Raw genomic sequence first — 13,091 nt, forward strand, 5'->3', positions numbered from 1 at the left:
ACAGATCTACTAACAGATCAAACATAGTAAAAAAATTCAAAATGCAGATCATTGTTCCAAGACACCCGTGCAGCCAAAACAATGTCACACCAAACTGCCGTAACTCATTTAATTCTGCACGACAATTTTTTTAAGATGCGTAATACGACCACAATAGAGAGGAGTGCTTCGGCCACTCGTGCTCACGCTGCGTTCGAGGAAGGAGGGAAGTCTGACTTATCCCACTCGGATGGTACCAGTTGCGACCTCAAAGCATTCCAAGCGAATGTAAACAGCAAATATGGATGATAACGACACGTTGTTTGTTATTTTGGTCATTAAAAGACATTTTGACCTCCAGCAAACCTGCATTCTCATAAGCGATCAAATAGTGGAGGCGTTCCAATGATATTTTTCCAGATTGGTGGTTGCAAACTCTGACTTTCCACCTTCCTCGAATGCAGCATCAGTCTGTTGAGTTAATTGAAGGCCGATAACATGGCGAAATATGCATCTAGAGGCTGTGCAAACAGACAGAAGAAATGAACAAAGCAAAGTTTCAACAAATTCCCTATGAAGAACAAGGAACAATATAAACTGGTTAATTGCTACTGACTACAACATAAAAAAATCAGCAGTGAAAAAAAAAAAAAACGATGTGACATTACTCTGCTCTGCTTCTTTGCAGAGCTGCTGGATTACAAATGTTGCTGTTAATACTGCAATTATTGACATGCAAAGCTAAGTTTTAATAACTTTATCATGAAAACATAGCATTGCATGGGCCATCGATAATTTTCATGTGTCAGATGTTGTTTTTTAGTGGCATGCTAAGTCAGCCTAATGGACTCGCGCTAACTTAGCCACTACGGAGCCCTGAAACTATCAAACTACATAGAATTTGTTGAAATCAACTCCACCGACTAATTAAACCTTAGCTAACTCAAAGATTATGCCTGATGTTAAAAAAAATTCTGAACTTCAACTACTGCCACCCTCACACTTCAAATGGATAGGACGTCTACTAGTGATAAACTACGGTAAATTCACAGCAACAGGATAAACAGAGCCACATGATTGGACGTCTACAGAGGTTGGTAGAGTAGCCAAAAATTTGACTCAAGTAAGAGTAGTGTTACCCCAAAATAATATTACTCAAGTAAGAGTAAAAGTAGTCATCCAAAAAAAATGTACTCAAGTACAAGTAAAAAAGCAGCCAGTGAAAAGAATAATCAAGTTATAAGTAACTTTTTGAGTAACTGTTTTTTTTTTGTTGTTTTTTTTTTTTTTTTTTTTGCAGTGGTATTTTTTTCTCTCAGCACGAATTTATCTTGTATACGAACTGTTGTTATAGTGATACTGTACAATAACCCATTACATAACCATGTTAAGCCTAATAATTAAAAAATAAATCATTAGATTAGAGGGGGGGGGGAACAGTAATGAAGCATTATTCGTCCAAAGAGCATGAGTGCCCTTCCCTCTAGTGGAGAAAATAGTTCCTAGTTTGAATAGTGAATACTGTAATTGCTTCATAGTTGCTTTTATTAAATTAAAAGGATCATATCTCCGGTTTTCCATGGTCAATCGGTGCCAAATAAAAACTGGGAGAGAGTTTTAAATCCACGCTTTCGATTCATGTTGAGTGCAGCACTCTATGTCAAATATGTCATTTGTTACGGTGCTTTAAAGACGCTTGATTGCACAAGCTTGCGTGATCGGCAGAGAACGGCAAGCTTGCGTCTGATTGATGTAATGGAGTCATGTGATTATTGTTGCGACGTCTCATTGGTGAAATTAGTACTGCTACTTTTGGCAATAGCATCGTTAGGAAAAATAATTCAATGTAATATGTAAAACAAAGAGGAAAAATGTAACAGGTCTTGTGTAACCCAAAGTAGCGGAGTAAGAGAAGCGTTTTTTTGTTTGTTTGTTTTTTTTCACAAATCTACTCAAGTACGGCTTAGTAAAACTACTCTTAGAAGTACATTTTTCTCAAAAAGTTACTCAATTAAATGCAACGGCGTACATGTAACACTACCCACCTCTGGACGTCTATTATTATCAATGGCAGGAAAAGAGTTAGGAAGGGCAAGGACTCAGTGAATATTTATTCCTTCTTGCCGCTCCTTTTTAATGTCAAAGCTTTATAGTACTGGTTTTTATTGTTTCGTCAACGTGCTTAATTGTTCTTTTGTGGTTTTTAATTGTTGTTTTGTGATTCACTCCAATTGACGGTCATAGATGTCCAATTTTAACTTGCCATCCCTCCAATTTAAAATGGATTGGCTGTCTATTACTGTCAATGACAGCCAGTGAGTTAAAAGTTGCATTATCATCATAAAAAATTGTCAATAAAATATATGGCGGAAAACACTCAGGTGACTTGAAGTTCCGCTCTGAGACCCCCGATTTGGCCAAATTTCAAAATTGTCCGATGTGCATGTGTGATACATCATTGGAAAGCTTAAAATCACAATTTTCTAGGGGAAGAAAAATTCTGAACTGGGCAATTTAAAAAAAAAAAAAAAAGTTTTTCAAACAGCAAAATCCTATCTGGGGGTGAGAGCACGCAAGAGCAGAATTACAGATGCCATGACTTTAACAAGATATTATGGCGTACTTACCTTGTTTCGATCCAAAAACTGTACATGTAGCATGTACAGTATCACGGAGTGTAAAGACACAGCTGTGAATGGCCACAGCTGGAATTTGGGTGGATTTTATGGGTGAAACATGGTAATATAACAAGGGTCGCGATGCAGAAATCGCAGTCATCAAGGAGTTGTTGACATGTTCTTTTTCATATATTTACCCTTTTAAACTTTTTTTAAAAAATTTTCTTTGTGTGGTTCGATTATTTATCATCTAACATATCGGAGAAAATGCGACAGTAACCAAAAAAATACAATTAAGCGATAGTTATGAGGTAGATATCCGTGACTTTTTTACAGACGCCACTTTTTTCATTGTGACGTCATTTGTTTAAAAGTTTTAAATATGCGAGTGAATTATTTTTTTAAGTCTTTTTTTTGTTGTTGTTGTTGAAATATTCAACATCAATTAATGATTCTAAGCTAAAAATGACAGACATTTTGAATAATAAATATAATTTTTTTCATTTTATGGTTGGGTTGAAACAAAAGCAGTTGCACGACGTCTGTAAACGGGCGTTTCCAGGGTAAAACGGATAAATTAAAAATTGTTTGGGGTCTTAATGCGCCATGAATCTGCTATGGCAGCATATAGACATATTGTTCTATCAAACACAACAGTTTTAAAGAGCAGAAACTGCTTTTTCAGTCTTGTCTATGTTTTCTGCCATATACATGTAATACACTATTCCACTTTTTTGATCATTTGTTAAAATCGTTGCAATTCACATGACGTCACTCTTGCTCAGCCAATCAGAGGGCGGTTTATTTGCAGTGCAGAGGCAGTGGGAGGAATATTTTTGCACCGCAGTTTAAATACCGCAGCAGCCTCGAGCGCAGCAGGAAAAAAATGAAACACGAGCGTTAAAAGAGCAGCGGGATGTTGTGACAATGTTAGACCTGAGGAACCTCAGGTAACCCATTTGAACGCCCCACATTTGGACAGAAAAGACCCCGGAAGCATCAGCGAGGTCTGTCAATAATGTGAGTAACCGGACGAGTCCATGTATTTTGCAGAAAATTCATTCATTATACATGTGTATGCAGAAGTATGCTCGTCTCTGTGTGTATGAAGGCTTGTTTTGCGCATTTTTGGACGTGGCTGTCTGAATGGTGTGCGCCACTGCAGATGAGCCTCACCCAAGTGTAACATGTTTACATGCTTCCTTCACGGCCACCTACTGTCTATTAATATTCTGAGGTCATATGAGTTATTTTTATGCACTACGATAGCGAAGGAAAAAAACACCTTTCCCTATTTATTTCTATCTCTCGTCTATGTAATGATTCATGTTTGTTGTTTTACTTTGGAAAGATCAATTATTGTCATGAATTTTGGGAGAGTATCCAAACTGAGAAGCTTCCAAATGATGTGTTATTAACGACCCAACTAGTTGTCTCGTGATTGTTTATTACATTATATACAGGCTTTATGATTGGCTGTTAAGTAGGCATGTTCTGGGAATGTCGATGGTCAATATTGGGTCTGTTGACACTAACATCAGGAGCATTGTGTCCATGAGTCACTAGTGGGCAAATTTGTGTAAACAAGGCAGTTTGTTCACTCAAATGTCTCCTCGGCCACCATCCTGCATTGTTAGGAGGTTGTGAAAACATACAGTGATGTAATATGTTTATTATTGTGGTTTATAGTTTGCACTGGCAGAGAGTGTCCTGCTTCATGCAGTTCAGTTTCTAATATTTTGATATACTGAGTGAACTTTACAGTATGACAGTGCAGTTTTGGGTGGTCATATGTCCTGCATTATGCAGGATAGTCCAGAATTTAAATGAGGAATGTACCAATGCAGATTTAAAAACTTCTAATCTGATACCGATCCAAAACAAAAATAATGCAACTATTTATTGTGTGTATCAATTTTATTTTGGTTTGCAAAATGAACCTTATTGTTACAAACTTCTCTGCCAAGCAGGTAATGAAAATACGTTCAATAATAAATACAATGATTCATCGCTATATTACGCCGCAAACTTTGCGCCCTCAGTCTATCGTGGATTTTTTTTCTGTTAAAAGAAAATCAATAAATCCAGTATTTTATTTAAAAATGTTAAGTTTTTTGCATGAATACTAGTGCTGAACGATATTGGAAAAAACTGACATTGTGACTTATTTTGGGGGTATTGCGATATATATTGCAATATTAAAAGTGGGAAAAAAATTTAAGCAGATGACTGGAATAGCTCTGTTGTGGAAGACTGGTTGACTCACCATGCTTTTGTATTAGTGTATTGCATTCAGTATTTTATAAAAAAAAAAAAAAATCCTGAGTTTCCCCCTTGTTTTTCTCTTCATTTATCCTTGTATTCTTAATTTTTTCTTTATTTATATTCTTTATATATTTTTTTGTATTCTTGATCCTAAAAATGTTATCTTAGATTCTGTAATTTTTTATTGTTGCATTGTAGATTTAAAGTACTTCAATTTACTTAAATTGTATTTATGTATTTATTTATTTAAAAACTGAAAGTGCAAAAAACTGCAAAACCTTGATAATTGATTGTATCATATAATACGGTTTAATTCAGGTCAAAGGGGTTTATTTGTGAGGAATGAAGATCGCTGTATATAAAAGGGATCCATTAGGCTATGTCTGTGCAGACTTGCTGCTTTTATGAAGCAAAACAAAAGCTTACATGTTTAAAAAAATTAAATTGTAATAATCACACGTCCTGCGAATGGACTGTTGCGCGTGCGCACATCGCGATGGCGATGTTCAAACGATATATTGTGCAGGCCTAATGTATACATGTACAAATCATTGCTTTCTTTTATAATTTAAAATAAATCATAATTACTCAATTTCCAGTCCTTAAAAACAGGTATAAGGTTTGTATAAGGGTGGGTGGTTTTGTTTTGTGGAGTTTTTTTTTTTTTTTTTTTTTTAATATTTTGGTGGGGGAAAAGGGGAAAAAAAACATGTCTTATTTGTGTCTCTTTCCAATGTTGTTAAATCTGATTGAACGCACCCCAAAAAAGTATTTTGCTTTTTTTTTTTTTTTATGTAAATAAGCTCCACCTGCACTTCCCGGATTTTCGATTTTTGGTTCCCTTAAGGGTGAAAAATGAGGGATCACTGTATATGAATCCCAAATAGTTCAAATTTAAAGTTACAAAATGGCTCAGTTTTACAAAAGAAATAAATAACAGTCAAAAATCAAGAACAAACACTTTAAAAAGTGCTTGTTCTAACTTTGTCGGATGAATTTGCTGCAAATGACAAATCATATCTTTGCAATATTGTGAGCCCTGCTGGTACCTCCATGAGAAATGACCTGTTTGCAGTTATTACACAATGCTCTTTTACTATTTTTGCTTTCTAAAGAAAAGTAGACTCACTCAGAGGACATGTTTGCCTAGTGGTTTCATGTACAGCAGCCCAAAAGCGCTACAGTGCTGAAAACTCTTGTGAATACTGGATCAAATCTGCTTTTGTGATCAAATCTGATACCGTCCGATACTCCAAAAATAGCTGTATCAGGCATCGATACTAATACTGAGTGTTGGAAAAACACTGGTTTAAATGCCTGGTTGCTGTATCCGGCACAGCCTGAACCAGGACACTTATTTGAATTCCTTTTTGGAATTGGACCTGAACGCAAAGCGTTCCAGTGTGTGTGTGTGAGTGCTCGCCGTTTTAAGAGCGGCTACAGGTCGGCAATGTTAAGTACTTAGGAAAGCAACATCTCATATGCTGTAAACTATTAGCAGCCACTGCTAAAACCAATTCATTTTTTGCTGTGAACTCAACTGTTAAAGCAATACTTGGTAACTTTTCAGTTTTGGGCGATTTTAGCGATGCCGGTGGACAAAAGGTATGTGTATGTGTATTTTGCCTTAGGGAAGCGTTTCCCATGAGGACCAGCGCACACGCGCAGTGTCGTAAAATCATCAATCAAAAATCAATCTCCCGGTCACCTGCAGATGGATTGAACAACATTTCTGTTTCCAGCGGCTGTGTGAAGGATGAATAGTAATAATGTAGTGAATCCAGTTGTGGCTAAACAATAGCATATGACGTTTAGCAACAGTGTTGCTTTATGTGACTAACCCCCCCACCCCACCCGAACTCGTCAGCGCTGACGAGCGTCATGCCAGCGAGTGAAAGCCATGCCAATGTTTACTCTGTATATCCTGGTAGCCTGCCTTGTCTTTCCTCCTCATACAAAACTTTTTGTCTCTTTTGTTGCTCTGCCATCTTTGCGGAACTCGCGCGAAAGCATTCGCATCGACTTCCGTCTTTATAATGAATGGAGAAAAGGGGAAGAGACATATGCCGTAAAGCACTCAGCACATTTGTAGTTTTTCTTTGTGCGGCAGGGTTCTTGCCACCAGTGTTGTTAATAACGGCGTTACAATATAACGGCGTTACTAATGGCGTTATTTTTTTCAGTAGTGGGTAATCTAATTAATTACTTTTCTCATCTTGGCAACGCCGTTACCGTTACTGAGGATGGAAAGGCATGCGTTACTATGCGTTATTATATTGATCGAAAAGTCTGAGGGAGACGGACTCACAGAGACGACAGAGCAGAGCAGGAGTGGGGAGGAGGCAAGAAAGTTGTGACGCCGAGCAAACGCGATGCTAGGTAGCTCCAATAATACATGTTGTAGCCGATAGCCTACAAACTACACCCGCATGTTATGGTAGATATGGTAGACATGGTAGATATCCCATATACTGTATATAGATATAACTAGATGCAAAAGGACAGACACGGCACTAGATGCGTTAGTAAACAGCCGCCATCTTAAAGCAGTAGACTTTTTAGGACGGCTCTGTTGTAGAGAACCTTCCTAGCGAACCTAAGTAACTTTTTATCTAAAATACTTCTAAATCGGCAAAATCTTGACTTGAATCTATCTTTAAATGATGAAACAGTTTTAAAACTTTAATATGTCGAAAGTAGAGAGAAGGGAACTAATGCAATAATGGGAGCAATATTAACAACTTTTAACAGTTGATTCAGAGTAAAGGGTAAATTAAGGTAAAGAATTGGACTCGGGCCAATTGTACCTAAAACCTTCACAAAAACACTTCACATAGTGTGGCCAATGTTTTGTTTTTGTTTTTGTTTGTTTGTTTGTTTGTTTGTTTGTTTGTTTGTTTTTTGAGGAAAAAAAAAAGTAATTATCACCAATTACTTTGCCAAGTAACTAATTACTCTTACATTTAGGTAATTGAGTTGCTAACGCAATTACTTTTTGGGAGAAGTAATTTGTAACTATAATTAATTACTTTTTTTCAGTAAGATTAACAACACTGCTTGCCACCCTCCTCAAAGTTAATTTGTGCCAGTGAAACCGATACAGACCCCCTCAAGATATAAAAGAGGTGTCATTCAACTAGTTTTGAGTCGACATATTATAACAAATGCAATGAGAATATTTTATAAAGGTTGAAAAGTTACCTAGTTTTGCTTTAACAAGAGAGTATTGGTGATTTTAATTCATTTGTTGTTGTTTGTTTTAGCACACTAGCAGTTAGCTGCTTACCACGTTAGACTTGGCAGTGGTTGTTTTTGATTAAAGATACACGATAATATCGGTCACCGATAATTATCGGCCGATAATGGCAATTATGACGTCACACAGATAATCCAGATAATAAAAAAATTCAACCGATAATGCAATCCGATAATTATGTACTTGATTTAACCTCCAAATGTGCGCAACCGAAGAATTCAGCACGCCGGCTCCTCAATCCCTCCCCTCTCTGAAGCCCCTGAGGGAGGAGGGGTTGAGGAGGCGGAGTTACACGACAAGAAGTAGTTGAATATTATGGCGGCTGTTACTAAAAAAACGTCGCTCTCGCCATCTGCAAAACATGTACCGTAGAAGTTCCACGAGGCAGAAAGAAAGCGTCCTCATTCAAAACCATTAACCCAGCAGCCATTTAAAACTGCATCACAAAGATTTTTGGAACGAATACGAAGCTGCTGCTAGCGGGAATGGTAAAGCTATTGTAAACACTTTAAACTACAGGGCTTGTGACGATACAGAGTCGGGCTGTTTGGGAATGCAGCCCAAGGCGGGTGGTAAATTCACATCTAAGGCTAAACACCGGCACGACTGGAGACCGATAGTCGGCAAGTAGCCGTCTTCCGACGGAGCCCGCCACTTCAGCAGGCCGCCGCGGCCTCACCATAGGCGGGGCGGGCCGAGCCCGGTTCCCCGGCCTCGGGACCTCCGGCGAACACCCCGGTTTTTCGAGCGTTCCCCCACGGCGTGCGAGCAGAGCCAGGACCCGAATACGCCGCGGCGAACCGGCCAGGGCGGGCGGATTATCTGGTATGAACGTAGCTGCCGCTGCGGCCGCCGCCGAGACAAGACGAGACAAGTTTTTGTTTTTTTTTTACCTAAATGACCCGAGAACCAAAGCCCTGGATGAAAAAATAATGCAGTTTATACGACCACCATACTTCATGAAAAAGTGATGTCCAGTAAGCAAGCTAATCATGACGGCACAGTGGTTAGATGATAATTTAAACATGGAGAAAACGAAGTCAGCCAGTCAATAATGCATTCAGTATGTAAAATGACGAGCGGTCAGATGAGTTTGTAACGCTGCCTTTATTTTCGGCTTAACAAAACTCAGGCACAAAACAACACGCACGCGGATGCGAGCTCCAACTCCGTCCAAATAGTACTGCAGTGTAGCAGTTTAGCTGCTGTAAAGCAAATGTCGTGAAAGCCGCAAATGTAAACAAAGCGCTGCAGAAAGGGTACATGACATTTCGCTCGTTTGAGTTAATCATTTTCACAGTGTGCAACAAAGCATATAACATTAGCAATCACTTTTCAAATTATTTAACTTATTTCTCTGCTCAATTACAGTCACAGTAGATAATCAAATTCTTAAATCAATATTCTGTAGCCACAAATATTATTCAAAATCTTTCCTTCTTCCAAGTTTTTTTTTTTTTTTTTTTAGGATTAAGTATAATAATGTATTGCTTAAAAAAAGGCTGTTAAGATTATTTTCAGCTAGCTATTTTTTTCCAAGAAATCTGAGAGAAATACACTTGAAGCAATGGCAGATAATTTAACTTATTGCCAATAGATTTATACTTAAAACTGACTAGTTTTAAGGAGGTGTGTTTTGCAGTGTATTAATGTTATATATGATAGGAATGGCTTACTTTTAAAGGCATTTTTGTGCAACTTAGGTATTTACTCTGTAAGTAATTGTTGCCAAAGGTTTACCATTACACAATGTCAGACAATCTGTCATTATTTAGATGTTTGAATTGACGACTTGTTCATATTTTATGTTGAAAAAAGAGCAATAAATTATATTTTTGCACAGTAATATTTTCTTTTGTGTATACTTTAAAATTTTACATAAATCTTTTAATAGAATTATCGGCTTGACATTATCGGTTATCGGTTGGAATGAGGAGGAAATTATCGGTTATCGGTATCGGTTGAAAAATGTATTATCGTGCATCACTATTTTTGATGTACACTTTTGTCTTTTGAAAATATTGTAAAAACCTTGAAATATTTTGTCTTGTTGTTTACATAAATGTTAAGAACAGGGATTTGTATTTTGGCATTTGTTTATTTTATGCTAATTGGGTTTGCACATTTAAAGCCATATGTGGCACTGTACAATGCTAGAGTGATATATTGGCAAATTTTTTACAAATAATTCATCAAATAATAGCCGTCTTTTCCAAATAAAAATGTTCCTGTTCTGTTAAAAATAGGCATAAATCAAATTATAACACGGTAAATCACAAATAAACTATCTTCTAATGAACAACGTGTCTTTGTATGTTATATTCGTATGTGTAATCTGCCTTTTGTCTGACATCAGATGGGATATGCTCCAGTACACCTGCGTTCATTAATGAAATCATGTAGAAAATTGTTTTGTTATGGAGCGTGTACGCTTGAGTTGGATGTTGCGATTTTTCTTTCCACGCTAAGTGCTACAAAGTGTCCTCATTTTGGGGTTGTGGAAATGGCCACCCTAGTTTAGTTGTACACCACTCAAAACTACAATCACAATATTACAATGTTATATTAATTCATCTCTGACATTGACTGTCTAATGTTAAGGTGTGTTGTAGAAATGGTTATATATCACTAGAAGTAATTGTTGTCCTTGTTTAACTGTTGCTATGGTGTAGTGTATCACCTCTGCCAGAATGTCCCTGTTAATGCGTTAAGGGGGTGGGGGTAAATAAAGTCCTTACTAAAGGTTATGGATGATACGATATTGTTATTAGGCTGTATAGTTATTGTATAGTTTAGAGTCCAATTTTAAAGTTGTTCAAGTGGTTTATTATACTGCGGTTGAGGTAAATTTTAAAGCTAAACACAAAAAAAAAGAAAATTACAAACATTTCGAACTAAAATAAAAATGTAAGCGCCTGTTAACTTGATTTTAATATACAATGGTAGAAGCCATTGTATAAAACTACTAATAAAAAAACAAAACAAAAAATTAAAAATTGTGAGAAGAATCAAGTTATGTAAATCTGCAATTAAATACTTATACAATTTTGGGGAAGGCCCTTTTGTGTTCCTGATACACAGATGAAGGTCAAAAGAGTTTGCTTGATGGAGCAAGGCTAGCTCTTTCAGGTCTATCGTTGGTGACCTGTCACAAATGTTCATCTGACTGAATGCTCACACTGACACGCTACAGCTCCTTGGAGAAAAAGTTCCCGGAAGGTTGGCCTTTATTGACTTTATATTTTCGGGGTACAGTACTGTAACGCTATAAGATCATATAGTTTTTGTCATGTTGCTTCTTGATTGGACGGTATTAAATCTGCAGTGGGCATTGTTGATAGTTGACAGGTTGCCAAAAACCATCTGGCATGAATGTGTATTATTTTGTGTTTGCTAACCCTTCAACCATACACATTGTTCATCTCCGTCTTTTTTGTGTGTATCTCCCTCCAGTCAGGCATTATGAACCCTTACAGCATGCTCACTTTTCGTTCATTTTCTGCCTCTCATGCTTGTTGACTCAACACCGCATGTGCACTCGGTCGATCCGACGCCATGTTTGGAATTCCGGGTTGAGAGCTTTACAGCCTGGTGGATCTGTGAAGCATCGTAAATCCTTGTTTCCCTGAAAGCAAAAAAAAAAAAAAAAAAAAAAAAAAAAAATTTCAGTGTCAAGTACAGAAATAGAGGGGAAGTTAATTATGCATCTTCGCCTCTGTACTAATGGTCTGGTATGATATTAATATTTTACATTTTGGTATTTGTATGGAACAAAACAGGCTTTTTACTTACTGTCTGCCATTGATGGCGATAGACGTCCAATCCTTTTGAGCCAGGAGAGATTGGCAGCAAATGATCGGGATAACAGTTAGGACTAATAAAATTGGAAAACACTTTTATGCAATCATCAAATGTTTGATTAGGGATTTTAAGACCGGGATCGTAGATTGGAAAAAAAGTATGTATGGCTTTAATTGACCAAATAGGGTAGAGATGCAAGTTGACTGTCGTTTTGCATGCCCCTCAAAAATACTCCAATGTCGATAGTTTTCAAGCAATTTATCCCAATCAAGTTGAGGTACTGTAACACTAAATACACATAAAGACAACTACGCATGCTGTGCATTAAATAGAAAAATACATTTTGTTTTCTAACTCTCACTACCTTAATACTAATATACAATCGATGACGTAATTCATACGCTAACGGGAATTTGCTAAATTTGCCTTGTTCTCTATTGACAAGTTTCCGAAGTACTTCCGCTTTACTTTCACATTTCTGCTCATGATTTCCGTTTGGAAATAACGAATCCATCTGCCATCATCACCACATGGGAGGACAACATGTTCTTGAAGGCAGATGTGGAACCAATCTCGTGCCACCACAAGGACCGGGTGTTTATGTAGCCATGTTGCCGCTGGTGTTATGGAAGGTACGTTCTTCTTATCCCTGCATTTTCATGTGTCCAGTGCTCAAAAAATACTAAAGCTAAAATCTTGCTCATGGAACGACTTGTTGTGTTTGATATTGTTATTACGCTGATGATTGTAATTATGATGATGTTTAATATTATTTTTTACAACAACTGTACTGCTGTGGCTGCAACACATGCTATCTGCTGCTAGCCTGTTGCTAATCAGTACGTGTAGGATGGCACAATTATTTAAACGCATTAATGCAAGTTTTTTGTTCATTTGTTTCCAGGTGGAAAACGCTGTTCGGCAAGGGAAGACAAATTGATGTGCCTCACAACAACACTTACTCTACGTCGTTGGACATACTGTATATCGAAACTACATGCGTTCTACTTTGATGATGGAAGGCTCGATTTATGCTCCACCTTCGTTTATATTTTTTCTAATAATTTTATAAATTGTGATTTATTGACCTGTTTTGCACATGCACCAATCGTGTTAAATAAAACAAGAAATGGAAACATGTTCTCCAAATGTTTTATTGCTATCATTATCTG

The 13,091-nt window shown here is 37.2% G+C and overlaps 1 protein-coding gene across 5 annotated transcripts in view; it reads left to right on the forward strand.

Annotated features, from left to right (window-relative positions):
* Positions 1-3,445: 3,445 nt before the first annotated feature.
* The window catches only part of lpin1a (lipin 1a), a 36,977-nt gene continuing 27,331 nt past the window's right edge, over positions 3,446-13,091 (forward strand). For 2 of the 5 annotated variants that reach the window (XM_057837153.1, XM_057837179.1), the window contains exon 1: positions 3,446-3,617. The gene's annotated coding sequence lies outside the window, so the exon portion shown is untranslated. The remainder of the gene's footprint in view (positions 3,618-13,091) is intronic. The other 3 variants (XM_057837170.1, XM_057837160.1, XM_057837188.1) reach the window with 3 other exon arrangements.

This window comes from Corythoichthys intestinalis, chromosome 1 (genome assembly GCF_030265065.1).
Source record: "Corythoichthys intestinalis isolate RoL2023-P3 chromosome 1, ASM3026506v1, whole genome shotgun sequence".
NCBI classification, from domain to species: domain Eukaryota; kingdom Metazoa; phylum Chordata; class Actinopteri; order Syngnathiformes; family Syngnathidae; genus Corythoichthys; species Corythoichthys intestinalis.